This window comes from Ranitomeya variabilis, chromosome 6 (genome assembly GCF_051348905.1).
Source record: "Ranitomeya variabilis isolate aRanVar5 chromosome 6, aRanVar5.hap1, whole genome shotgun sequence".
In the NCBI taxonomy this organism is placed as follows: domain Eukaryota; kingdom Metazoa; phylum Chordata; class Amphibia; order Anura; family Dendrobatidae; genus Ranitomeya; species Ranitomeya variabilis.
The window spans coordinates 136,465,034-136,489,220 of NC_135237.1; positions in this window are offsets into that span (position 1 = coordinate 136,465,034).

Sequence of the window (24,187 nt, forward strand, 5' to 3'; positions counted from 1 at the left end):
GCCCAGTGTAGGCAGAGGTTTCGGCTGGCTCCCACCTTCGCCAGACCTTTGGAATCTCCGGTCCAGGCATCCGAGTCACATGAGGCCATAGAGGGGTCACGAGCGGGGTCCAAGTCCCGGTCCGCTCGTACACTTAAGGTCTGTCATGTTTGCCGGCAGTCAGGACATCTTGCCTCCAAGTGTCCTCAGCGGTCGGGGAAATGTCAGCATCTAGTGGCAGTTGGAGGAGGTACACTAGACACGGCGACGTTTGCCTCTAAGTTGTCCTTCAAGGGGACAATTACCATAGGACCATCCGCTTCTATGGTAGAGCTATGCGTGGACTCTGGGGTGGAGGGTAATTTTATGTCATCCGCTTTCGCCCAGCGACACGCAATACCCCTGGTGATGCTCGCCAAACCAATAACCGTTCGAGCGGTAAATGGGTCGACACTACCCTCACAGATTACGCACCAAACCATTCCTTTCACTCTTTCTGTGTCTCCATCACATCAGGAGATTATCTCTCTATTAGTCCTTCCTGAGGGAGTTGATGAGGTCCTGTTGGGGATACCATGGCTACGCTATCATTCTCCTCATATAGAGTGGTACTCAGGGAGAATTGTGGGATGGAGTAAATCCTGTGAGGGTAGATGTCAGAGGGAGTGCGTTCAGGTTGCTACAACACAGGTACCCGCAGATCTTTCCTCTCTCCCCAAGCAGTATTGGCCCTATGCGGACGTGTTCTCCAAAAGGGCTGCAGAGACCTTTCCGCCTCACCACCCCTATGACTGTCCTATCGACCTCTTGCCTGGTGCTGAGCCTCCCCGGGGTCGAGTCTATCTGTTATCTCTCCCAGAGACTGAGGCAATGTCTCAGTACATCCAAGAGAATCTGGCAAGAGGATTTATTAGGAAGTCAGTGTCACCTGCAGGGGCTGGGTTCTTCTTCGTGCAGAAGAAGAGTGGAGAATTACGTCCATGCATAGACCTTAGGGGTCTTAACGCCATCTCCATTAAGAACAAGTACCCACTACCCCTGATATCTGAGCTATTTGATAGTCTACGGGGAGCAAGGGTATTTACTAAATTAGATCTGCGGGGAGCTTACAACCTGAATCGCATCCGTGAGGGGAACGAATGGAAGACGGCTTTTAACACCAGGGATGGGCACTATGAATTTCTGGTGATGCCCTTCGGGCTCTGTAATGCCCCAGCCATTTTCCAAAACTTTGTGAACGACATCTTCTGGGATATGCTCACCACCTCGGTCGTAGTCTATCTGGATGATATTCTCATCTACTCTGCAGATATTGACTCCCATCGGAGAGATGTTTGCAAAGTCTTCGACCTCTTACGGGCAAACTCCCTCTACGCCAAGTTGGAGAAGTGTGTGTTTGAGCAGGAGCCTTGCCTTTCCTTGGTTATATCATCTCTGCCCAGAGTTTGGCTATGGATCCTGCCAAGCTACAGGCTGTGATGGACTGGCAGGAACCCTATTCACTTAAAGCGGTGCGGCGCTTTATGGGGTTCATTAATTACTATCGCCAGTTCATTCCACACTTTTTAACTTTGGTAGCTCCCTTGGTTGCCCTTACCAAGAAGGGAGCAAATCCTAAGTTGTGGTAGGAGGATGTCTCCAAGGCCTTTCTCTCAATTAAATCACACTTTGCTAGTGCTCCCATTCTACATCGCCCCGATGTAGATAAGCCATTTATCATGGAGGTGGATGCCTCATCCGTTGGTGCTGGAGCAGTCCTTTTCCAAAAGGATGCTCAAGGTCGGAAGCATCCTTGCTTCTTCTTCTCCAAGACCTTCATACCGGCAGAGAGGAATTATTCCATCGGGGACAGGGAGTTGCTAGCCATGAAGTTGGCTTTTTCAGAGTGGAGACACCTCTTGGAGGGGGCTTGCTTTCCCTTCCAGGTATTCACTGACCACAAGAACTTGGTATATCTACAGACCGCCCAGCGGCTGAATTCTCTCCAGGCTAGATGGTCCCTGTTCTTCTCCCGGTTTCATTTTACTCTCCATTTCCTCTCTGGGGAGAAGAACATTTGTGACGATGCTCTCTCCCGCTCCGTAGTGTCATCTGAGGAGGAGGAGCCTCGGCTTATTGTCCCTTCTGAGAGCCTGAGAACTGTGGCTCCGGTTTCGCTAGAGTCCGTGCCCCCGGGCAAGACTTTCGTGCCAGCGAATTTGTGACCGGAGGTTCTCTCTTGGGCTCATTTGTCCAGAGTGGGTGGGCATTTTGGGACCAAAAGGACATCTAAGCTTTTGGCGAGGACGTACTGGTGGCCGCATATGGCCCGTGACGTCGGGGACTATATTCGGGCGTGCGTTTCCTGCGCCCAGAATCGGTCTCCTCGGCAATTGCCTGCTGGGTTGCTTTACCCCCTGCCAGTGGCAGACAGGCCCTTGGAGATGGTTGGGATGGACTTTGTGGTGGGCTTACCCAAGTCTCGTAGCTGCACCGTTATCTGGGTTGTCACCGATCATTTCTCTAAGATGGTGCACTTGGTGCCGCTTCCACGGTTACCTTCTGCATGGGCCTTGGTGGTGTTATTCATTAAGCATATTTTCTGTTTACATGGAATGCCTAATAAAATTGTCAGCGACCGGGGTCCCCAGTTCGCATCTCGGTTTTGGAGAGAGCTCTGCCGTTTACTCAGCATAGAGTTGAATCTCTCCTCTGCATATCATCCCGAGACGAATGGGTTGGTAGAGAGGACCAACCAGACTCTGGTGATATACTTGTGACATTTTGTCTCTGCTAGGCAGGATGACTGGGCATCTTTGCTACCTTGGGAGGAATTTGCCTTGAACAATGCCGGAGCCGATTCCACTGGGCAGACTCCTTTTCTCCTTAATTACGGCCAGCATCTGCGTGTCCCTGTGCCCATGCCCGTGTCTTCCACCGATTCTAAGGTGGCAGACTGGGCGGTGGAGGCACGTGACATTTGGGACCGCACACAGGATGCCATCCGGGCCTCCAAGGAGAGAATGAGGGTTTCTGCTGATACACACCGGTGCCCCGCTCCGACCTTTGCTCCTGGCGACTTAGGCTAGTTTCACACTAGCGTTAACTGCAATACGTCGCAAATGCGTCGTTTTGCCGAAAATACGCATCCAGCAAAAGTTCTTGCTGGATACGTTTTTTCGTCATAGACTAACATTAGCGACGCATTTGCGACGCATTTGCGACACATTGCCAAACGTCGCGTCCGTTTTGCGACGCTTGGGCGTGTGGTAGCGGACCGTCGGGAGAAAAAAACGTTTTTTGCTCCCGACGGTCCACTTTTTCCGACCGCGCATGCGCGGCCGGAACTCCGCCCCCACCTCCCCGCACTTCCCCGCACCTCACAATGGGGCAGCGGATGCGTGGGAAAAATGCATCCGCTGCCCCCGTTGTGCGGCGGAGACCACCCTAGCGTCGGGAACGTCAGCCCGACGCACAGCGACGGGTTGTTCCCGACGCTAGTGTGAAACTAGCCTTAGTGTGGCTCTTTGCCCATAATATCAGGCTGCGAGTTGAGTCCACTAAGTTTGCGCCTCGCTACATTGGCCCGTTCAAGGTTCTGGAACAGGTCAACCCTGTGGTCTACCGTTTGGCCATTCCTCCGCACCTTGGTATCACCGACACTTTCCACATCTCGCTCTTAAAGCCCGTCCATTTGTCCCGGTTTTCCGAGTCATCTGCTGGGACGTCAGGTTCATCCATGGAGTTTGAGGTGAATGCTATTGTGGGGTGCAAGGTGGTAAGTGGCAAGAAATTTTATCTGGTGGACTGGAAGGGTCATGACCCAGAGGACAGAACCTGGGAACCTGTGGAGCACATTCGGGCTCCACTGCTCATTGCAGATTTTGAGCGTAGCGAGGCTCAAGGAGGAGGGGGCCCTAGGAGGGGGGGTGATGTTAGGAGTCGAGTTCCTGCCGCTGCACAGGGGAAATCTCGAGCCATGTCTGCTGCGGTCTCCCATTCTGCATCAGCTGCAGTGGAGCCTGCTCAGCGGAGACATCAGTCCCAGCATCTCACTGAATCTGGTACTGTGCAAAGGGTTACTGCTGCCTCTCCAGGCTCTGCTATTGTACCCTGCACTGGTCTGCGGCGAGCAGTCTTTTCTGGGACTAAGTCCTGCTTTGCACACACTGAGCATGCCCAGGGTAAGATCTCTCAATGGAGATCAAGAGTCACATGCTCAGGTACTGCAGCAACTTCCATTGGTCCTCCAGGAAGGTCATGTACCTGATCAAGTTCTGTGGAAGTCTTCTATTGGTCCTTCTCGGAAGGTCCTGAAGTTGCTGCAGCTATAAAAGGTTCTGATGACCGCACGGCCATGCGCTAGTATCAAATATATAGGAGCTCAGTGCCAGAGTGGTCATGTGTGTGGTCAGGAACCCGGCTGAAATAAGCTCATAGAATGCTGGCACCTCTGGCGAGGAGTTTTTGTGTGTATGCAGTTAGGGACCCGGCTGAAATAAGCCCCTAGAGTGCTGGCACCTCCGGCGAGGAGTTTCTTATGTGTGTATTCAGGGCTGGCTAATAGCCATTAGAATTCCGGCTCCACCGGAGAGGAGCTGCGTGTTTGGTTCAGACTGCATGACCACTGTCGGCTCAACTCTGTAGCTGTGTCTCCTGTGAGCTAAACAGGGTACAGCGTTCTCTTTTCTATGGGCTCTGTGAAGTAACAGTGTTTGTTTATCCTAAGTTACTTCACCGCCTTGCTTAGCAGCAGGTTCTTTCCTGCACGGTGGATCCCAGGTTGCGAACGCACCTATCTCACCTAATAAATATATTCGGTGCGTTCCGCCAACCCTAACATGGTGCAGTCTCTCAGCCTATCAGCAGTGCACACACACACAGCAATGTGCATGTGATGCACACAAGCAAGGACATGTGTCATTGGCTGTGTATGTCACATGTCACTCCTTGCCCTATAAGAGCCAGCCATTTTCCCCATCGCCACCATTTCCTCACTGCTGCAGCTTAGTGTTAGACGGCACCGCTGCTGCTGTGGGCACTATACAGTCAAAGAGTCTTTTTTGCGAGCAAATTTTCTGAGAGATAGGTTTAGGGCGTCGGGAGTCGGGACTAGTTGTAATATCAGCCCTTTTCAGGGTAGGCTACAGAAGTTCATAGCACTTTTTGCCAGGCAGGTCTGTGCCAGTGCTGTGCAAGTGTTTGTCACAGCATTTGGTGTAATATAGCTCAGCCAATCCTTTTGGGCTAGTAGCATTGTCTGGTAGTCATCTGAGTAGTCCACCTGTGAAGCTAGCTACATCGCCCTTGTATCTAATAATTTTTTACTGCATCTAACCCAGTAAATCGTTTTGGGCCTAGGAGCAGTGTCTGCACATCAGTGGAGTAGCATGCCTGTGAAGCTAATTAGACCGCCAATGTATCTAAATTTGTACTGCATCTAACCCAGTAAATCGTTTTGGGCCTAGGAGCAGTGTCTGCACGTCAGCGGAGTAGCCCTCCTGTGAAGCTAACTACACTGCCTGTGTATCTAAATTTTTACTGTATCTTAACCAGTAAATTGTTTTGGGCCTAGGAGCAGTGTCTGCACGTCAGCGGAGTAGCCCGCCTGTGAAGCTAACTACACCGCCTGTGTATCTAAATTTTTACTGCATCTAACCCAGTAAATCGTTTTGGGCTTATTAGCAGTGTCTGCACGTCAGCGGTGTAGCCCACCTGTGAAGCTAGCTACACCGCCTGTGTATCTAAATTTTTACTTCATCTAACCCAGTAAATTGTTTTAGGCCTAGGAGCAGTGTCTGCACGTCAGCGGAGTAGCCCTCCTGTGAAGCTAACTACACTGCCTGTGTATCTAAATTTTTACTGTATCTTAACCAGTAAATTGTTTTGGGCCTAGGAGCAGTGTCTGCACGTCAGCGGAGTAGCCCGCCTGTGAAGCTAACTACACCGCCTGTGTATCTAAATTTTTACTGCATCTAACCCAGTAAATCGTTTTGGGCTTATTAGCAGTGTCTGCACGTCAGCGGTGTAGCCCACCTGTGAAGCTAGCTACACCGCCTGTGTATCTAAATTTTTACTGCATCTAACCCAGTAAATTGTTTTGGGCCTAGGAGCAGTGTCTGCACGTCAGCGGAGTAGCCCGCCTGTGAAGCTAACTACACCGCCTATGTATCTAAATTTTTACTGCATCTAACCCAGTAAATAGTTTTGGGCCTAGGGGCAGACCTAGGAGCAGTGTCTGCCAGTCAGCGGAGTAGCCCGCCTGTGAATCTTACTACACCGCCTGTGTATCTAAATTTTTACTGCATCTAACCCAGTAAATAGTTTTGGGCCTAGGAGCAGAGTGTGCACGTCAGCAGAGTAGCCCGCCTGTGAAGCTAACTACACCACCTGTTAATCTAAATTTTTACTGCATCTAACCCAGTAAATTGTTTTGGGCCTAGGAGCAGTGTCTGCACATCAGTGGAGTAGCCTGCCTGTGAAGCTAACTACACCGCCTGTGTATCTAAATTTTTACTGCAACTAAACCAGTAAATTGTTTTGGGCCTAGGAGCAGTGTCTGCCAGTCAGCAGAGTAGCCCGCCTGTGAAGCTAACTACACCACCTGTGTATCTAAATTTTTACTTCATCTAACCCAGTAAATTGTTTTAGGCCTAGGAGCAGTGTCTGCACGTCAGCGGAGTAGCCCTCCTGTGAAGCTAACTACACTGTCTGTGTATCTAAATTTTTACTGTATCTTAACCATTAAATTGTTTTAGGCCTAGGAGCAGTGTCTGCACATCAGCGGAGTAGCCCGCCTGTGAAGCTAACTACACCGCCTGTGTATCTAAATTTTTACTGCATCTAACCCAGTAAATCGTTTTGGGCTTATTAGCAGTGTCTGCACGTCAGCGGTGTAGCCCACCTGTGAAGCTAGCTACACCGCCTGTGTATCTACATTTTTACTTCATCTAACCCAGTAAATTGTTTTAGGCCTAGGAGCAGTGTCTGCACGTCAGCGGAGTAGCCCTCCTGTGAAGCTAACTACACTGCCTGTGTATCTAAATTTTTACTGTATCTTAACCAGTAAATTGTTTTGGGCCTAGGAGCAGTGTCTGCACGTCAGCGGAGTAGCCCGCCTGTGAAGCTAACTACACCGCCTGTGTATCTAAATTTTTACTGCATCTAACCCAGTAAATCGTTTTGGGCTTATTAGCAGTGTCTGCACGTCAGCGGTGTAGCCCACCTGTGAAGCTAGCTACACCGCCTGTGTATCTAAATTTTTACTGCATCTAACCCAGTAAATCGTTTTGGGCTTAGTAGCAGTGTCTGCACGTCAGCGGAGTAGCCCGCCTGTGAAGCTAACTACACCGCCTGTGTATCTAAATTTTTACTGCATCTAACCCAGTAAATTGTTTTGGGCCTAGGAGCAGTGTCTGCACGTCAGCGGAGTAGCCCGCCTGTGAAGCTAACTACACCGCCTATGTATCTAAATTTTTACTGCATCTAACCCAGTAAATAGTTTTGGGCTTAGGGGCAGACCTAGGAGCAGTGTCTGCCAGTCAGCGGAGTAGCCCGCCTGTGAATCTTACTACACCGCCTGTGTATCTAAATTTTTACTGCATCTAACCCAGTAAATAGTTTTGGGCCTAGGAGCAGAGTCTGCACGTCAGCAGAGTAGCCCGCCTGTGAAGCTAACTACACTGTTGTGAACTCTATTTTTAGGCTCCCTCTAGTGGTCACAAGCGGTACTGTGTAGTGTTGTCTTCTGCAGGTTGGCTGCATCAGCTGGTTCGTTATCCTTGGTTCGTTTCCTATTTAACTCACCTGGATACTCAGTTCCTTGCCTGCTATCAATGTATTCAGTGCTCTTCAGATTTCTTGTGATTACCTTGCTCCCAGCCTCTCCAAGACAAGCTAAGTTTTTGTCCGTTCATTTTTTGATTATCAGCATTCGTCTTGTTTCTTGTCCAGCTTGCTAAGATGTGATCTCCTCGCTTGCTGGTTGCTCTAGGGGACTGAGTTTCTCCCCCCACACCGTTAGTTGGTGCGGGGGTTCTTGTAATCTCAGTGTGGATATTTTGTTAGGGTTTTTTACTGACCGCACAGACCCCTTACTATTTTCTGCTATCTAGTATTGGTGGGCCTCATTTGCTGAATCTGTTTTCACCCCTGTGTATGTGCCTTCCTCTTACCTCACCATTATTATTTGTTGGGGGCTTCTATATCTTTGGGGATTATTTCTCTGGAGGCAAGAGAGGTCTTTCTTTCTCTCTAGGGGTAGTTAGTTCCTCAGGCTGGCTCGAGACGTCTAGGATTTTTTAGGCACGTTCATCGGCTACTTCTAGTGTGTTTGGATAGGTTCAGATTTGCGGTTAGTCCAGTTTGCCACCTCCCTAGAGCTTGTCCTATGTTTGTTACTTAGCTGGAGTAATTCGTGATCCTCAACCACTAAGGATCATAACACTACACCACCTGTGTATCTAAATTTTTACTGCATCTAACCCAGTAAATTGTTTTAGGCCTAGGAGCAGTGTCTGCACATCAGCGGAGTAGCCTGCCTGTGAAGCTAACTACACCGCCTGTGTATCTAAATTTTTACTGCATCTAACCCAGTAAATAGATTTGGGCCTAGGAGCAGTGTCTGCACGTCAGCGGAGTAGCCCGCCTGTGAAGCTAACTACACCGCCTGTGTATCTAAATTTGTACTGTATCTAACCCAGTAAATTGTTTTGGGCCTAGGAGCAGTGTCTGCCAGTCAGCAGAGTAGCCCACCTGTGAAGCTAACTACACCGCCTGTGTATTTAAATTTTTACTGCATCTAACCCAGTAAATAGTTTTGGGCCTAGGAGCAGTGTCTGCACGTCAGCGGAGTAGCCCGCCTGTGAAGCTAACTACACCACCTGTGTATCTAAATTTTTACTGCATCCTACCCAGTAAATCTTCTTGGGCTTAGTAGCAGTGTCTGCACGTCAGCTGAGTAGCCCGCCTGTGAAGCTATCTACACCGCCCGTGTATCTAAATTTTTACTGCATCTAACCCAGTAAATCTTTTTGGGCTTAGTAGCAGTGTCTGCATGTCAGCTGAGTAGCGTCCACAGAAGGACGGGCTCCATAGACAACTGTACATCCGACCGTAGGAGGTCCCTTTCCCACAGTCCCAGGAACAGATTGGCATACGAGGGCACAAAGGCCGCTCCCATGGCCGTTCCCTGGAGCTGCAGGAAAAAGGACCCCCTAAACGTGAAAAAATTGTGCGTAAGTGTGAACCTAAGGACCTCCAATAAAAAGGCTCTTAATCCAGGGGAACAATTGGATGTCATGAGAAAGAACTCAGTAGCACGTAGGCCATCATCATGCATAATGCTAGTATATAGTGACTCTACATCAATTGTTCCCATAATGGTATCATCATCCAATACAAGGTTATCAGTTCTGCATAACAACTGATTGGTGTCTTTCAGGAAGGACGGCAGTTCCTCAACAAGAGGTTGTAGGATCGAATCGATCCATTTGTTGACACATTCTAGATAGTTCCCCCGCCCAGAGATAATTGGGCACCCGGGTGGAACCTTCACATTGTTGTGTGTCTTCGGAAGTAGGTAAAAAGTGGGTACAGTTGGTTCTGTCACCGTAAGGGCCGTACATAGATCCTTTGTAATAGTACCACCATCATTGGCCTTCCTTAGAATCTCCCTGAGTTGTGTACAGTAGGCGGACAAGGGGTTATATGTAAGTTTTTTATAGCATGTTGAATTGGACAATTGGCGCAATGCCTCCTTTTCATACATATCTTTTGGCCATATCACAATATTACCCCCCTTGTCTGCCGGCTTATTCACAACCCCAACCCCAAGGAGACTCCTTAACTGACCCAACCGTGATCTCTCCCTTGTTAAGTTATCATTTTGTATAGACTGGGGGATTTGAGCCAATTCATTACTTGCCACCTTAACAAAAAGGTCAATGGCACTACAATTAGACAGCGGGGGAAACTTCTTAGAACGCATGCGGATTGATTGTGGTATCCTACCTCCTTCCGTTGTCTGGTGTTCAATAGATAATTCCTCAAGTATTCTCAGCACTGACTGTTCACTTTCTGTAGGGAACAATTGGTGTAAGTCATCATTGAAAAAATGTTGTTTAAATAGTAGTGAGCGAGCAAATATATGGAGGTCCTTTATGATAGTGAATCTATCTACCCCTGCTGCTGGCAAAAAAGATAGCCCTTTATATAGTAGCGAGAGATCGATCTCAGATAATACATGTTCGCTTAGATTTATTACCTTATTGTCTCTACGTGCCGCCTCTGGTGAACGATATTTTTGTCTCTTATACGGGTGAAAGTTATGATTCCTTGTACTTTTATAACTAGCACCCGAACGTGTAACCACCACAGATGACGTTGAAACATCTGATTGGGCACTGAGTGAGGATATTGATGTGTTGGACATACTCCTTTGCATATGTTGTTGTTGAGATGCTGACTTTCTCCGCTGATAGACATTTTTAGTCTGATAGTCTTTGACATCTCTATTAAGTTTGGAGGTCTGTGTCTCACCAATCTCTTTGACAATTGTGTCCAGAGATTTTTCAAGTTGGCTTCATATATCTTCAACTGCTTCTCCGAACAGTTGGCACGAAATTCAGACAATGATTGGTCAATATCTTTATCCAGACTACCTATCGTCTTAGTATTGAGACCCACCAATAGTTTCATGAATACTTCTGAGCATGCCCCACAGACCTCCTCCCATCCAGCTATGAACTCCTGGTCCTCTATGGGAAAGGTCGGCATGACCCAGACCCTGAGACCTCTGGGGATCATGTTTCTTGTCAGATACTTTTCTAGGAACATCCTGTTCCACCAGAGCCTTGTACGTTTAATTAACATATTTCTCATGGACTCAAAGTGCATCATTCTTGTGATCACCAGCCGGTGTACCACCAGTCCCATCCTGTCCAAATACTTGTTCAGCTTGTCCCAGCCAGGATTTCTCCCTGGCCCTATAGTCCATTATGCCAGAAATAATACCTGTGCGAAACACAGAAGAGTTACAGCATAGAAAGATAAAGATGGTATAAAACAACATATTTATCACTGATTAGTCATCATTTATTACTTGTTGTTCATCCTAGGACTTTCTATCGACTAGTCGTCACCAAATACCACAACAGGAGTGTGGAAACCACAAAGACACGACCAAAAAGTCATAAATAGTACACAAAAAAGTTTATTATTCCATAAAAAGACAAAGTTAAATAAAAAATAATACAGGACAAAAAATGGAACAAAATGGGAAGCGTGAGCATACAGAAAACAAAGTGCAATCGTGCAAATCCTTGATGTGCAGGCCAAGGAAGGGATTACATACAGATCTATTTATATATTGTCAATACAAAAGAGGGAAGCATGTGTACAACAAAATATATCACATGATACTGCTGGTATTAATTTAGTATATATAGGGGTACTACTTATAGAACAGGGAATAAAATAGGGATCATCAATTAGTCGTGGTACAACCACTGTGAACAGTGTCTGTCAGGACACCATCAGAACATATTATATTACAACTAGCTATTGAACCCGTTCTACGCCCGGGTGGCGAGCATTTATATTGGTATATGGTCTCCATCCTGGTATGTGCTGCTCCCATCTTGCTCTCCCATCCTGTCATGTGCTGCTCCATCCTGTGCCCCCATCCTGTCATGTGCTGCTCCACCGTGTCATGTGCTGCTCCATCCTGCATCCCCATCCTGTCATGTGCTGCTCCATCCTGCGCCCCCATCCTGTCATGTGCTGCTCCACCGTGTCATGTGCTGCTCCATCCTGCGCCCCCATCCTGTCATGTGCTGCTCCACTGTGTCATGTGCTGCTCCATCCTGCATCCCCATCCTGTCATGCGCTCCCATCCTGCGCCCCCAACCTATCACGTGCTGCTCCATCCTGCGCCCCCATCAGTGCGGGCGGCTGTGCTGAGTGCGGGCGGCTGTGCTGAGTGCGGGTGGCTGTGCTGAGTGCAGGCAGCTGTATGTGGCGCGGCTGTGCGTGGCTGTGCTGGGTGCGGCGGCTGTGGACGGCTGTGCTGGGTGCGGTGGCTGTGCTGGGTGCAGCGGCTGTGCGTGGCTGTAGGTGGCTGTGCGTGGCTGTGGGTGGCTGTGCGTGGCTGTGCTGGATGCGGCGGCTGTGCGTGGCTGTGCTGGGTGCGGTGGCTGTGGTGGGTGCGGCGGCTGTGGGTGGCTGTGCTGGGTGCGGCGGCTGTGGACTGCTGTGCTGGGTGCGGTGGCTGTGCTGGGTGCGGCGGCTGTGCGTGGCTGTGCTGGGTGTGGTGGCTGTGGTGGGTGCGGCGGCTGTGGGTGGCTGTGCTGGGTGCGGCGGCTGTGGACGGCTGTGCTGGGTGCAGTGGCTGTGCTGGGTGCGGCGGCTGTGGACGGCTGTGCTGGGTGCGGTGGCTGTGCTGGGTGCAGCGGCTGTGCGTGGCTGTAGGCGGCTGTGCGTGGCTGTGGGCGGCTGTGCTGGGTGCGGCGGCTGTGCTGGGTGCGGCGGCTGTGCTGGGTGTGGTGGCTGTGCTGGGTGCAGCGGCTGTGCGTGGCTGTAGGCGGCTGTGGGCGGCTGTGCTGGGTGCGGCGGCTGTGGATGGCTGTGCTGGGTGCGGTGGCTGTTCTGGGTGCGGTGGCTGTGGACGGCTGTGCTGGGTGCGGTGGCTGTGCTGGGTGCAGCGGCTGTGCATGGCTGTAGGCGGCTGTGCGTGGCTGTGCGTGGCTGTGCTGGGTGCGGCGGCTGTGCTGGGTGCGGTGGCTGTGCTGGGTGCGGCGGCTGTGGGTGGCTGTGCTGGGTGCGGCGGCTGTGGATGGCTGTGCTGGGTGCGGTGGCTGTGCTGGGTGCGGCGGCTGTGGATGGCTTTGCTGGGTGCGGTGTCTGTGCTGGGTGCAGCAGCTGTGCGTGGCTGTAGGCGGCTGTGTGTGGCTGTGGGCGGCTGTGCTGGGTGCGGCGGCTGTGGTGGGTGCGGCGGCTGTGCGTGTCTGTAGGCGGCTGTGCGTGGCTGTAGGCGGGTGTGCGTGGCTGTAGGCGGCTGTGCGTGGCTGTAGGCGGCTGTGCGTGGCTGCGGCGGCTGTGCGTGGCTGCGGCGGCTGTGCGTGGCTGTGCTGGGTATGGTGGCTGTGGTGGGTGCGGTGGCTGTGGTGGGTGCGGCGGCTGTGCTGGGTGCGTCGGCTGTGGACGGGAGCAGGACCAAGAAAATGGCGGCGGAAATGAATCAGGTGGCGTAAGTAACAAATAGCTGTGGCATGAAGTGCCACAGCCTCATGGCACAGCAATTTGTTACTTGCACTACCTCATTCATTTCCGGCGCCATTTTCTGTGTCCTCCTGGTGTCGGAATCGGCGCCTGCGCAGTCCGCGCTTTCCGGCGCCATTTTCTTGAAGACACATTGCAGTGTGTCTTCAAGAAAATGGCGCCGGAAAGCGCGGACTGCGCAGGCGACGATTCCGGGAGCAGGGGGACATTCATGGCCCGGAATCGCGTCGGTGGAATGGGACAGGTAAGTATACTCACCCTCCGCCTCCTGGCTCGTCCCTGTTTCTCCGTTGGAGATCGCGGTGTGCGTTCAGTGCTTACGCATACCGCGATCTCCTGGGAGCGTCGCTCTGTGGGGTCCAGACTGCGCCGGCGCTTGCGCTTGCGCAGTCTATAAAGGCTTCGGACAGAGTGACGCTCCCAGCGTTATATTATAGATATCCCCTGCTAAGATATATGCTATAGGGAGCGGGATCTAACCCGCATGTACAATGGTGTCCCCACCCTTTTAGATGACCATACAACTATGACATGTATATAGTCCCCAATGGAGAAAGTACAAAACATCCCTCACATCCACCAGGCCAAAGACTGGTAACTACCACCGTACATATTACCTTTTAAGGAGTCCTTTGTTGTATTACTCCTCTTTAAATGCTTGCACAATTCCTCAAATAGAGGGCATATTATCCAAGGTATATAAACTTTGCAGATAAAAAATGTATGCTATCTCAGGTGATGGTTATGCTCAATCTAACTCCACGCACAAACACACGATGTGCTGATATAGGTGCACTGTTCCTTACCGAACATCTATCTGGTAGCCTACCTATTTGCGGAGGTTGGCACCTTAAGATAACGAGAAATGGTGTCCCCCGATTGTCCGACGGCTCTCCCTGTGCTCCTATTTACACCCTAACAGGACGCAAGAGGAGAAGCAGAAAGCCACACTAGCATGTACCTACCGTATTTTCCGCTTTGTAAGACGCACTTTATTTCCCCCAAATTTGGGGGGGAAATGGGGGTGCGTCTTACAAAGCGGATAAACTGCTTACCGTTACAGGCTGGGATGAGGGGGTGTCCACTGCCGCCCGCCACCGCTGCCGCAGTTGTCCGCTGCTGCCCTGGGTGATGCTGGAAACTCCGGTGCTGCGGGGGGGTCTGGCGACATTTTGTGAAAGACCAGAGCCCCCCGGCAGTTCGTCCATGCGTTCCTGTATGGCTGACTCCAGGAAAATGGCCGACGGAATCTCGGGAGATGAGATTTCAGCACTGAGATCTTATCTCCCGAGATTCCGGTGGCCATTTTCCCGGATTCACTCATACAGGAACGCATGGACGAACTGCCGGGGGCTCTGGCCTTTCACAAAATGTCGGCAGAGCCCCCCACAGCACCGGAGACAGCCCTGCAGCACCGGAGCCCTTCGCAGCACCGGAGACAGCCCTGCAGCCCTGGAGACAGCCCTGCAGCACCGGAGCCAGCCTGCAGCACAGGAGCCCCCCTGCAAACCCCCTCATCCCAGCCTGCAGCACAGGAGCCCCCCTGCAGCACAGGAGCCCCCCTGCAGACCCCCTCATCCCAGCCTGCAGCAATGCTCCACTCCTGCCTCCAGCAACGACCCTGGGACCTTGATCCACCGCAGCCACAACCCCTGGTAAGTAATAAGACGCATGGATTATAAGACGCCCCACCAATGTATTAAAAAAGTTTTTTCCTATTTTTCTCCTCAAAATTTGGGGTGCGTCTTATAATCCGGAGCATCTTACAAAGCGAAAAATACGGTAAATTGTTGCTATTAGTATACATCTTGCAGATTGATTGACTTGACAGTATTTCCAAAACATACCCAAGGATGAAAAATTAGGAAATATTGTGTTAATAAAGGGACAGAGTGAACAAAAACACAAGAAGATAATGCATACACACGCAAAGGATAATCTCTAAATGGGCCCAAATAGGGTCCCAGGTATACCATGGACACAGAAATATGGTGAGACACTGATGAGCATCACTGAGAAAATATCACATAGATAGATAGTTTCCAGTATCTATTAAATGTAAATGTATAGATGATTAAGTAGGTGCTAATCATATAGCATGTAAAATGGCACCAAGACACACTTAACCTGAAACCTCAGGTGCTCACAGATGCCAATCCAACCATGAGGATGCCAACAAATAATTATTATTGATAAACAAAAGTGCTTGAACACCTCATGTCATAGATATCTACAAGATAAGCAAATATAGTAGTGATAATCATGATATACACTTCAAAGTAATCAAACATTCAAAAAGGATAAATCTGCTTATCTTTCCATAGCGGTGTCCATTGAAAGCACTGCTATGCCGCACCCCACATACTCTCAACTAGGGTTGAGCGAAACGAGTCGGCCATTTTCAGAAGTCGCCGACTTTTGGCAAAGTCGGGTTTCATGAAACCCGACCCGACCCCTGTGTGGGGTCGGCCATGAGGTCGGCGATCTTCTGAATCTGGTATCGGAATTCCGATACCGAGTTCCGATATGTTTGCGATATCGGAAATCGGTATCGGAATCCACATTTAAGTGTAAAATAAAGAATTAAAATAAAAAATATTGATATACTCACCTCTCCGACGCAGCTTGGACCTTACCGCTGGTAACCGGCAGCCTTCTTTGCTTAAAATGAGCGCGTTCAGGGCCTTAGATGACGTCACGGCTTTGTGATTGGTCGCGGACGCCCATGTGACCGCCACGCGACCAATCACAAGCCGTGATGTAATTCTCAGGTCCTAAATTCCTAATTCTAGGAATTTAGGACCTGAGAATTATGTCACGGCTTGTGATTGGTCGCGTGGCGGTCACATGGGTGTCCGCGACCAATCACAAAGCCGTGACGTCATCTAAGGCCCTGAACGCGCTCATTCTTAAGAAGGAAGGCTGCCGGAAAGAAGCAGGGCGCGTCCGAGGGTGAGTATATACCTAATAGGAATATACTCACCCTCGGCTTCTTTCCGGCAGCCTTCCTTCCTAAGAATGAGCGCGTTCAGGGCCTTAGATGACGTCACGGCTTTGTGATTGGTCGCGGACGCCCATGTGACCGCCACGCGACCAATCACAAGCCGTGACATAATTCTCAGGTCCTAAATTCCTAATTCTAGGAATTTAGGACCTGAGAATTACGTCACGGCTTGTGATTGGTCGCGTGGCGGTCACATGGGCAGCCGTGACCAATCACAAAGCCGTGACGTCATCTAAGGCCCTGAACACGCTCATTTTAAGCAAAGAAGGCTGCCGGTTACCATCGGTAAGGTCCAGGCTGCGTCGGAGAGGTGAGTATATCAATATTTTTTATTTTAATTCTTTATTTTACACATTAATATGGATCCCAGGACCTGAAGGAGAGTTTCCTCTCCTTCAGACCCTGGGAACCATAGTATCCCATTGCACTGCATTGGGTTTCGTGTTTCGGCCGACCCCGACCCCGACTTTTTTATAGGATCGTCCGATTTCACTCGACCTGACTTTTGAGAAAGTCGGGTTTCGTGAAACCCGACCCGATCCTATAAAAATAAAAGTCGCTCAACCCTACTCTCAACGCGTTTCTCCCTTATGTGGGATCATCAGGAGAGATCAGTTGACCAGCTTATGGGCAATAATACAACGTCCAAAGAAATTAGGCAGGGTGGGGGCATTTTTAAGACGATGAGTGCGGCCCCTTTAAGAAAGGGGAAACACAGTGCCCGGGGACCTGCGCGCACCCTGGGCAGCTGCAGACTTTGAAGAAGGAGACAGAGCAGGACGAGGGCCGTGGTGGTGAGTGTCTTTGCCAGAGGAGAGGGGCAGAGGGCAGAGGCGCCGGCGCATTAAGAGGTAAGTCATTCTTTATGTTTTTTGGGAGATGTCTTTAGAAGAATATATAATTTTGGTTTTAACAATCGTTAACTATTTTCTTCCCCTGTAAAGTTTTTTTTTAATTCTTTGAAGTAAAATAGCTCTGAAAATGAACTCTCTGTGTATGTCACTTTGTTTGAGCTGAAAGTAGTGCTGTTGCGATGAAGATTTCAAAAGAAATTAGTTCATCAAAGCTTAGCTCAAGGGATTGAATGGCAGCGAGCCTGTGGGCACTTGTGACATTTAGGAAATTACCTCAGTGACAGTAGATGGAGTCTCTTTATTGTAAATTCCTCATTTTTTTATTAACTAAAAATTGGAGCTACATTTTTCCATACCCCCAGAGCATTGAGCGGCGTGTGAATTGTTTGTGCTTAGTGATTGCTGCTTTTTCATGGTTTTGTAAGACATCTTCAGTAGTAAAGAATAGATCACAAGTCATCTGAGAGATTAGATATGAACATATCAATGTTTTTAACAGTATTTGAACAAAGGTGGTAAGGTTTTTTTATCTGTTGCATATAACCCTATGCAATGAATAGGATGGAGAATTCAGTAAATATATAGGCTGTGGATATTGAAATAGTTAATCCTAGAAAATTCCAGGGACTTTTCAATTGAAACGTATATACAGTATGTATATAATACTCGTTAGTGGGGTACAGTGGCCCAGTGATGAAAAATGGCCCACCAATGGTTTTCAGAAGTTTTAAATGTAGCGCACAGGTTATGAATATACGTTGCATGCGGTTAAAAAATGGATCAGTTCTTACCCCTGATGCTGGGACAATAGAAGATCAAGGTTTCCTGATACTCAGCGGTAAGATGAATAGAAGTAAGTTTAGTAGTTCCGATCATAACGAATAGCTGCCCCAGCCGGTGGCAGCCATTCCTTACACAGCTTCGGGTAGAAAGTGGGATCCAATTGAGCAGACGCCACGTATGGTGCAAGCGGTGAGGGCAGCTCGTCTGCAGGACCTTCATGACGTAGTGACTCAGGTCCTTACCACGATCCATACACACCCTTCGGTCACAGTAGCGGTCACGTGAGTCACTACGTCACAAAGGTCCTGCAGACGAGCCGCCCTCAACGCTCGCACCATATGTGGCGTCTGCTCAATTGGATCCCGCTTTCTACCCGAAGCTGTGTAAGGAATGGCTGCCACCGGTGGGGCAGCTGTTCGTTATGATCGGAACTACTTTACTTACTTCTATTAATCTTATCGCTGAGTATCAGGAAACCTTGATCTTCTATTGTCCCAGCATCAGGGGTAAGAACTGATCCATTTTTTAACCGCATGCAACGTATATTCATAACCTGTGTGCTACATTTAAAACTTCTGAAAACCATTGGTGGGCCATTTTTCATCACTGGGCCACTGTACCCCTACTAACGAGTATTACGATTGTCCTTCTCTGTGGATACTCCATTGCCCGTTTTTAGCGCGAATCTGTATACACATATATACGTTTCTATTTTTAATACAATCCTTCGTGGCAAATTGTTGGATTCGCAGCAGAATACTGGGCTTATTTTGACACTTTGAGCCACTTTTTTATATTTTATACTTTTCAATTGAACCTTGAAAGAATAGATTATCTTGAACTGAATCGTAACTTGACAGGCAAACAACATGTACAGTATCTTTCTTTAGTGCTTTATAGTTAACCTCTTTCTGTACACTAGCATGAGCCTTTTAAACCTATTAACATTTAAGGCTGTAAAACACTTAACTCCTTAAGGACCAGGGGTATTTCCATTTTTGCATTTCCATTTTTTGCTCCACTTCTTCCCAGAGCCATAACTCTGTGTTAGGGCTAGCGGAACACACCGACTATAGATAGGTAGCTGCAAGGTGCGTTCGCAGCCCGGGGTCTACCATGCAGAGATATCTGCTGCAAAGTAACGGCGGATAACCTCTGAGCTCACACGTGGGTTAAGCTTCAACCCGTATGAACTAGAAGCGATCTCTGTTGAATCACAGAGTCGCGCTGTACACAAAACTATTGCTCTAACTAAGGGTTGTGCTTGCTCTGGAACTCTTCTGTGCTAACCACACATATGAAGGAACCAGATGCTAAGCCAAGGTTAATTGCCCCCACTGACGCTAGCTGCCTGCCTGAGTGTACAGTCCCAAAGATACAGCCTCACACCACCTATGTATAGAGTGGTATAGTATCCACTGGCATAAGCCAAACACATTTGATACTAGGGTATGGCCGTGTGGCCATGCAAACCTTTTATAGTTGCAGCTCTACAGGACCTTCCTGGTGGACCAACAGGAGCTGCAACAGGGCCTGAGCATGTGACCCCCGACCTCCAATGAGAGGTCCTCCTGTGGGCATGCTCAGTGCGTGAAAAGCAGAACTTAGTTCCAGAAAAGCCTGCTTACCGCTGACCCATACTGGCTACAAGGGCAGAGCCTGGAAAGGCAACAGTAACCATTCGCACAGTATCAGGCTGAGCCAGATGCTGGGACCGACGTCTCCGCTGAGCAGGTTCCACTGTTGCTGCAGGAGAATGAGAGACTGCAGCAGACATGGTTTGAGATTCCCCCTGTGCAGCAGCGGGAACTCGACACCTATATGTGGATATGTGTATCCTTTAATAAGATGTGTAGTAGAGGGGTGACAAGGACACTAAACTTCAGGAGGGCAAATTTCCAATGGATGAGAGATGATCTTGGTGCAATTAACTGGGACGATATCCCGAGACATAAAAATACACAAAGAAAATGGGAGACGTTTATTAGCATCCTGGATAGGACCTGTGCACAGTATATACCGTATGGGAATAAACATACTAGAAATAGGAGGAAACCAATATGGCTAAATAGAGCTGTAAGGGGCGCAATAAGTGACAAAAAGAAAGCATTTAGAGAATTAAAGGAAGTAGGTAGTGATGAGGAATTAAATAAATACAGAAAATTAAATAAATTCTGTAAAAAGCAAATCAAGGCAGCAAAAATTGAGACAGAGAGACTCATTGCCAGAGAGAGTAAAAATAATCCCAAAATATTCTTTAACTACATAAATAGTAAGAAACTAAAAAATGAAAGTGTTGGCCCCCTTAAAAATAGTCTGGGGGAAATGGTGGATGAGGATGTGGAAAAAGCCAATAGGCTAAATGACTTTTTTTCATCAGTATTTACATAAGAAAATCCCATGGCCGACAATATGATCAGTGATAACATAAATTCCCCATTAAGTGTCACCTGCTTAACCCAGCAGGAAGTACAGCAGCGTCTAAAAATCACTAAAATTGACAAATCTCCTTGCCCGGATGGGATACACCCCCGAGTACTGCAGGAATTAAGTACAGTCATTGATAGACCATTATTTTTAATCTTTAAAGAGTCCATAATAGCAGGGTCTGTACCACAGGACTGGCGTATAGCAAATCTGGTGCCAATATTAAAGGGGACAAAAACTGAACTCGGTAATTATAGGCCTGTAAGCTTAACCTCTACTGTGGGCAAAATCCTGGAGGCCATTCTAAGGGATGCTATACTGGAGTATCTGAAGAGGAATAACCTCATGACCCAGTATCAGCACGGGTTTACTAGGGACTGTTCATGTCAGACTAATTTGATCAGCTTCTATGAAGAGGTAAGTTCCGGACTGGACCAAGGGAACCCAGTAGATGTAGTGTATATGGACTTTTCAAAAGCTTTTGATACGGTGCCACACAAAAGGTTGATACATAAAATGAGAATAATGGGGATAAGGGAAAATATGTGTAAGTGGGTTGAGAGCTGGCTCAGGGATAGGAAACAGAGGGTGGTTATTAATGGAGCACACTCGGACTGGGTCGCGGTTAGCAGTGGGGTACCACAGGGGTCAGTATTGCGCCCTCTTCTTTTTAACATATTTATTAATGACCTTGTAGGGGGCATTCAGAGTAGAATTTCAATATTTGCAGATGACACTAAACTCTGCAGGGTAATCAATACAGGGGAGGACAATTTTATATTACAGGATGATTTATGTAAACTAGAAGCTTGGGCTGATAAATGGCAAATGAGCTTTAATGGGGATAAATGTAAGGTCATGCACTTGGGTAGAAGTAATAAGATGTATAACTATGTGCTTAATTCTAAAACTCTGGGCAAAACCGTCAATGAAAAAGACCTGGGTGTATGGGTGGATGACAAACTCATATTCAGTGGCCAGTGTCAGGCAGCTGCTACAAAGGCAAATAAAATAATGGGATGTATTAAAAGAGGCATAGATGCTCATGAGGAGAACATAATTTTACCTCTATACAAGTCACTAGTTTGACCACATTTAGAATACTGTGCACAGTTCTGGTCTCCGGTGTATAAGAAAGACATAGCTGAACTAGAGCGGGTGCAGAGAAGAGCGACTAAGGTTATTAGAGGACTGGGGGGTCTGCAATACCAAGATAGGTTATTACACTTGGGGCTGTTTAGTTTGGAAAAACGAAGACTAAGGGGTGATCTTATTTTAATGTATAAATATATGAGGGAACAGTACAAAGACCTTTCTGATGATATTTTTAATCATAGACCTGAGACAGGGACAAGGGGGCATCCTCTACGTCTGGAGGAAAGAAGGTTTAAGCATAATAACAGACGCGGATTCTTTACTGTAAGAGCAGTGAGACTATGGAACTCTCTGCCGTATGATGTTGTAATGAGTGATTCATTACTTAAATTTAAGAGGGGACTGGATGCCTTTCTTGAAAAGTATAATGTTACAGGGTATATACACTAGATTCCTTGATAGGGCGCTGATCCAGGGAACTAGTCTGACTGCCGTATGTGGAGTCGGGAAGGAATTTTTTTCCCCAATGTGGAGCTTACTCTTTGCCACATGTTTTTTTTTTGCCTTACTCTGGATCAACATGTTAGGGCATGTTAGGTTAGGCTATGGGTTGAACTAGATGGACTTAAAGTATTCCTTCAACCTTAATAACTATGTATCTATGTAACATTACCCCCCCTCCTAGGGCCCCCTCCTCCTTGAGCCTCGCTACGCTCAAAGGCTGCATTGAGCAGCGGAGCCCGAATGTGCTCCACAGGTTCCTTCTGGGCCGTGACCCTTCCAGTCCACCAGATAGTACTTCTTGCCACGTACCACCTTGCACCCCAAGATAGAGTTCACCTCGTACTCATCCGTGGATGAACCCGATGTCCCAGGCGGTTGACTCGGAAAAGCGGGTCATACAGACAGGCTTTAAGAGGGAAACATGAAAGGTGTCGGTGATACCAAGGCTCAGAGGAATAGCCAAATGGTAGACCACAGGGTTGACCTGTTCCAGAACCTTGAAAGGACCAATGTAAAGAGGTGCAAACTTAGTGGACTCAACTCGCAGCCTGATGTTATGGGTCACAATAAGTCGCCAGGAGCAAAGGTCGGAGCGGGGCACCAGTGTGCATCAGCAGAAACCCTCATTCTCGCCTTGAAGGCCCATTGGCATCCTGTTTGCGGTCCCAAATTTCACATGCCTCCACTGCCCAGTCTGCCACCATGGAATCAGTGGATGACATGGGCATGGGCACAGGGACACACGGATGCTGGCCATAATTAAGGAGAAATGGAGTCTGCCCAGAGGAGTCAGCTACGGCGTTGTTCAAAGCAAATTCCGCCTAAGGTAGCAAAGATGCCCAGTCATCCTGCCTAGCAGAGACAAAATGTTGCAGGTATGTCACCAGAGTCTGGTTGGCCCTCTCTACCAACCCATTCATCTCGGGATGGTATGCAGAAGAGAGATGCAGCTCAAAGCTGAGTAAACGACAGAGCTCTCTCCAAAACCGAGACGCAAACTGGGGACCCCAGTCACTGACAATTTTGTCAGGTATGCCATGTAGACGGAAAATATATTTAATGAACAATGCCGCCAAGGCCCATGCAGAAGGTAACCGTGGAAGCGGCACCAAGTGCACCATTTTAGAAAAATGATCGGTGACTACCCAGATAACGGTGCAGCTACGAGACTTAGGTAAGCCCAGCACAAAGTCCATCCCGACCATCTCCCAGGGCCTGTCTGCCACCGGCAGGAGGTAAAGTAGCCCAGCAGGCTGTTGCCGAGGAGACCGATTCTTGGCGCAGGAGACATGCCCGAATATAATCCTTGACGTCACGAGCCATATGCAGCCACCAGTATGTCCTCGCCCAAAGCTCAAATGTCCTCTTGGTCCCAAAATGTCCACCCACCCTGGACAAATGAGCCCAAGAGAGAACCTCCGGTCGCAAATGTGATGGAACAAAAGTCTTGCCCGGGGGCACAGACTCTAGCGAAACCGGAGCCATGGTTCTAAGGCTCTCAGAAGGAACAATAAGCCGAGGCTCTTCCTCCTCAGATAACACTACGGAGCGGGAGAGAGCATCAGCACGCATGTTCTTCTCCCCGGAGAGAAAATGGAAGGGGAAATGGAACCGGGAAAAGAACAGGGACCATCTGGCCTGACGAGAATTTAGCCGCTGGGCTGTTTGTAAGTACACCAAATTTTTGTGGTCTGTAAAAACTTGGAAGGGAAAGCGAGCCCCCTCCAGGAGGTGTCTCCACTCTGAAAAATCCAACTTCATAGCTAGCAACTCCGTGTCCCCAATGGAATAATTCCTCTTCGCTGGTGAAAAGGTCTTGGAAAAGAAGAAGCAAGGATACTTCCGACCTTGAGCATCCTTTTGGAAGAGGACTGCTCCAGCACCAATGGATGAGGCATCCACCTCCATTATAAAAGGCTTATCTACATCGGGGTGATGTAGGATGGGAGCGCTAGCAAACTGTGACTTAATAGCGAGAAAGGCCTTGGAGACCTCCTCCGACCACAATTTGGGATTTGCTCCCTTCTTGGTGAGGGCAACCAAGGGAGCTACCAAAGTTGAGAAGTAGGGAATGAACTGGCGATAGTAATTAATGAACCCCATAAAGCGCTGCACCGCTTTAAGAGAATGAGGTTCCTGCCAGTCCATCACTGCCTGAAGCTTGGCAGGATCCATAGCCAATCCCTTGTCAGATATGATATAGCCAAGGAAAGGCAAGGACTCCTGCTCAAACACACACTTCTCCAACTTGGCATAGAGGGAGTTTGCCGGAAAGAGGTCGAAG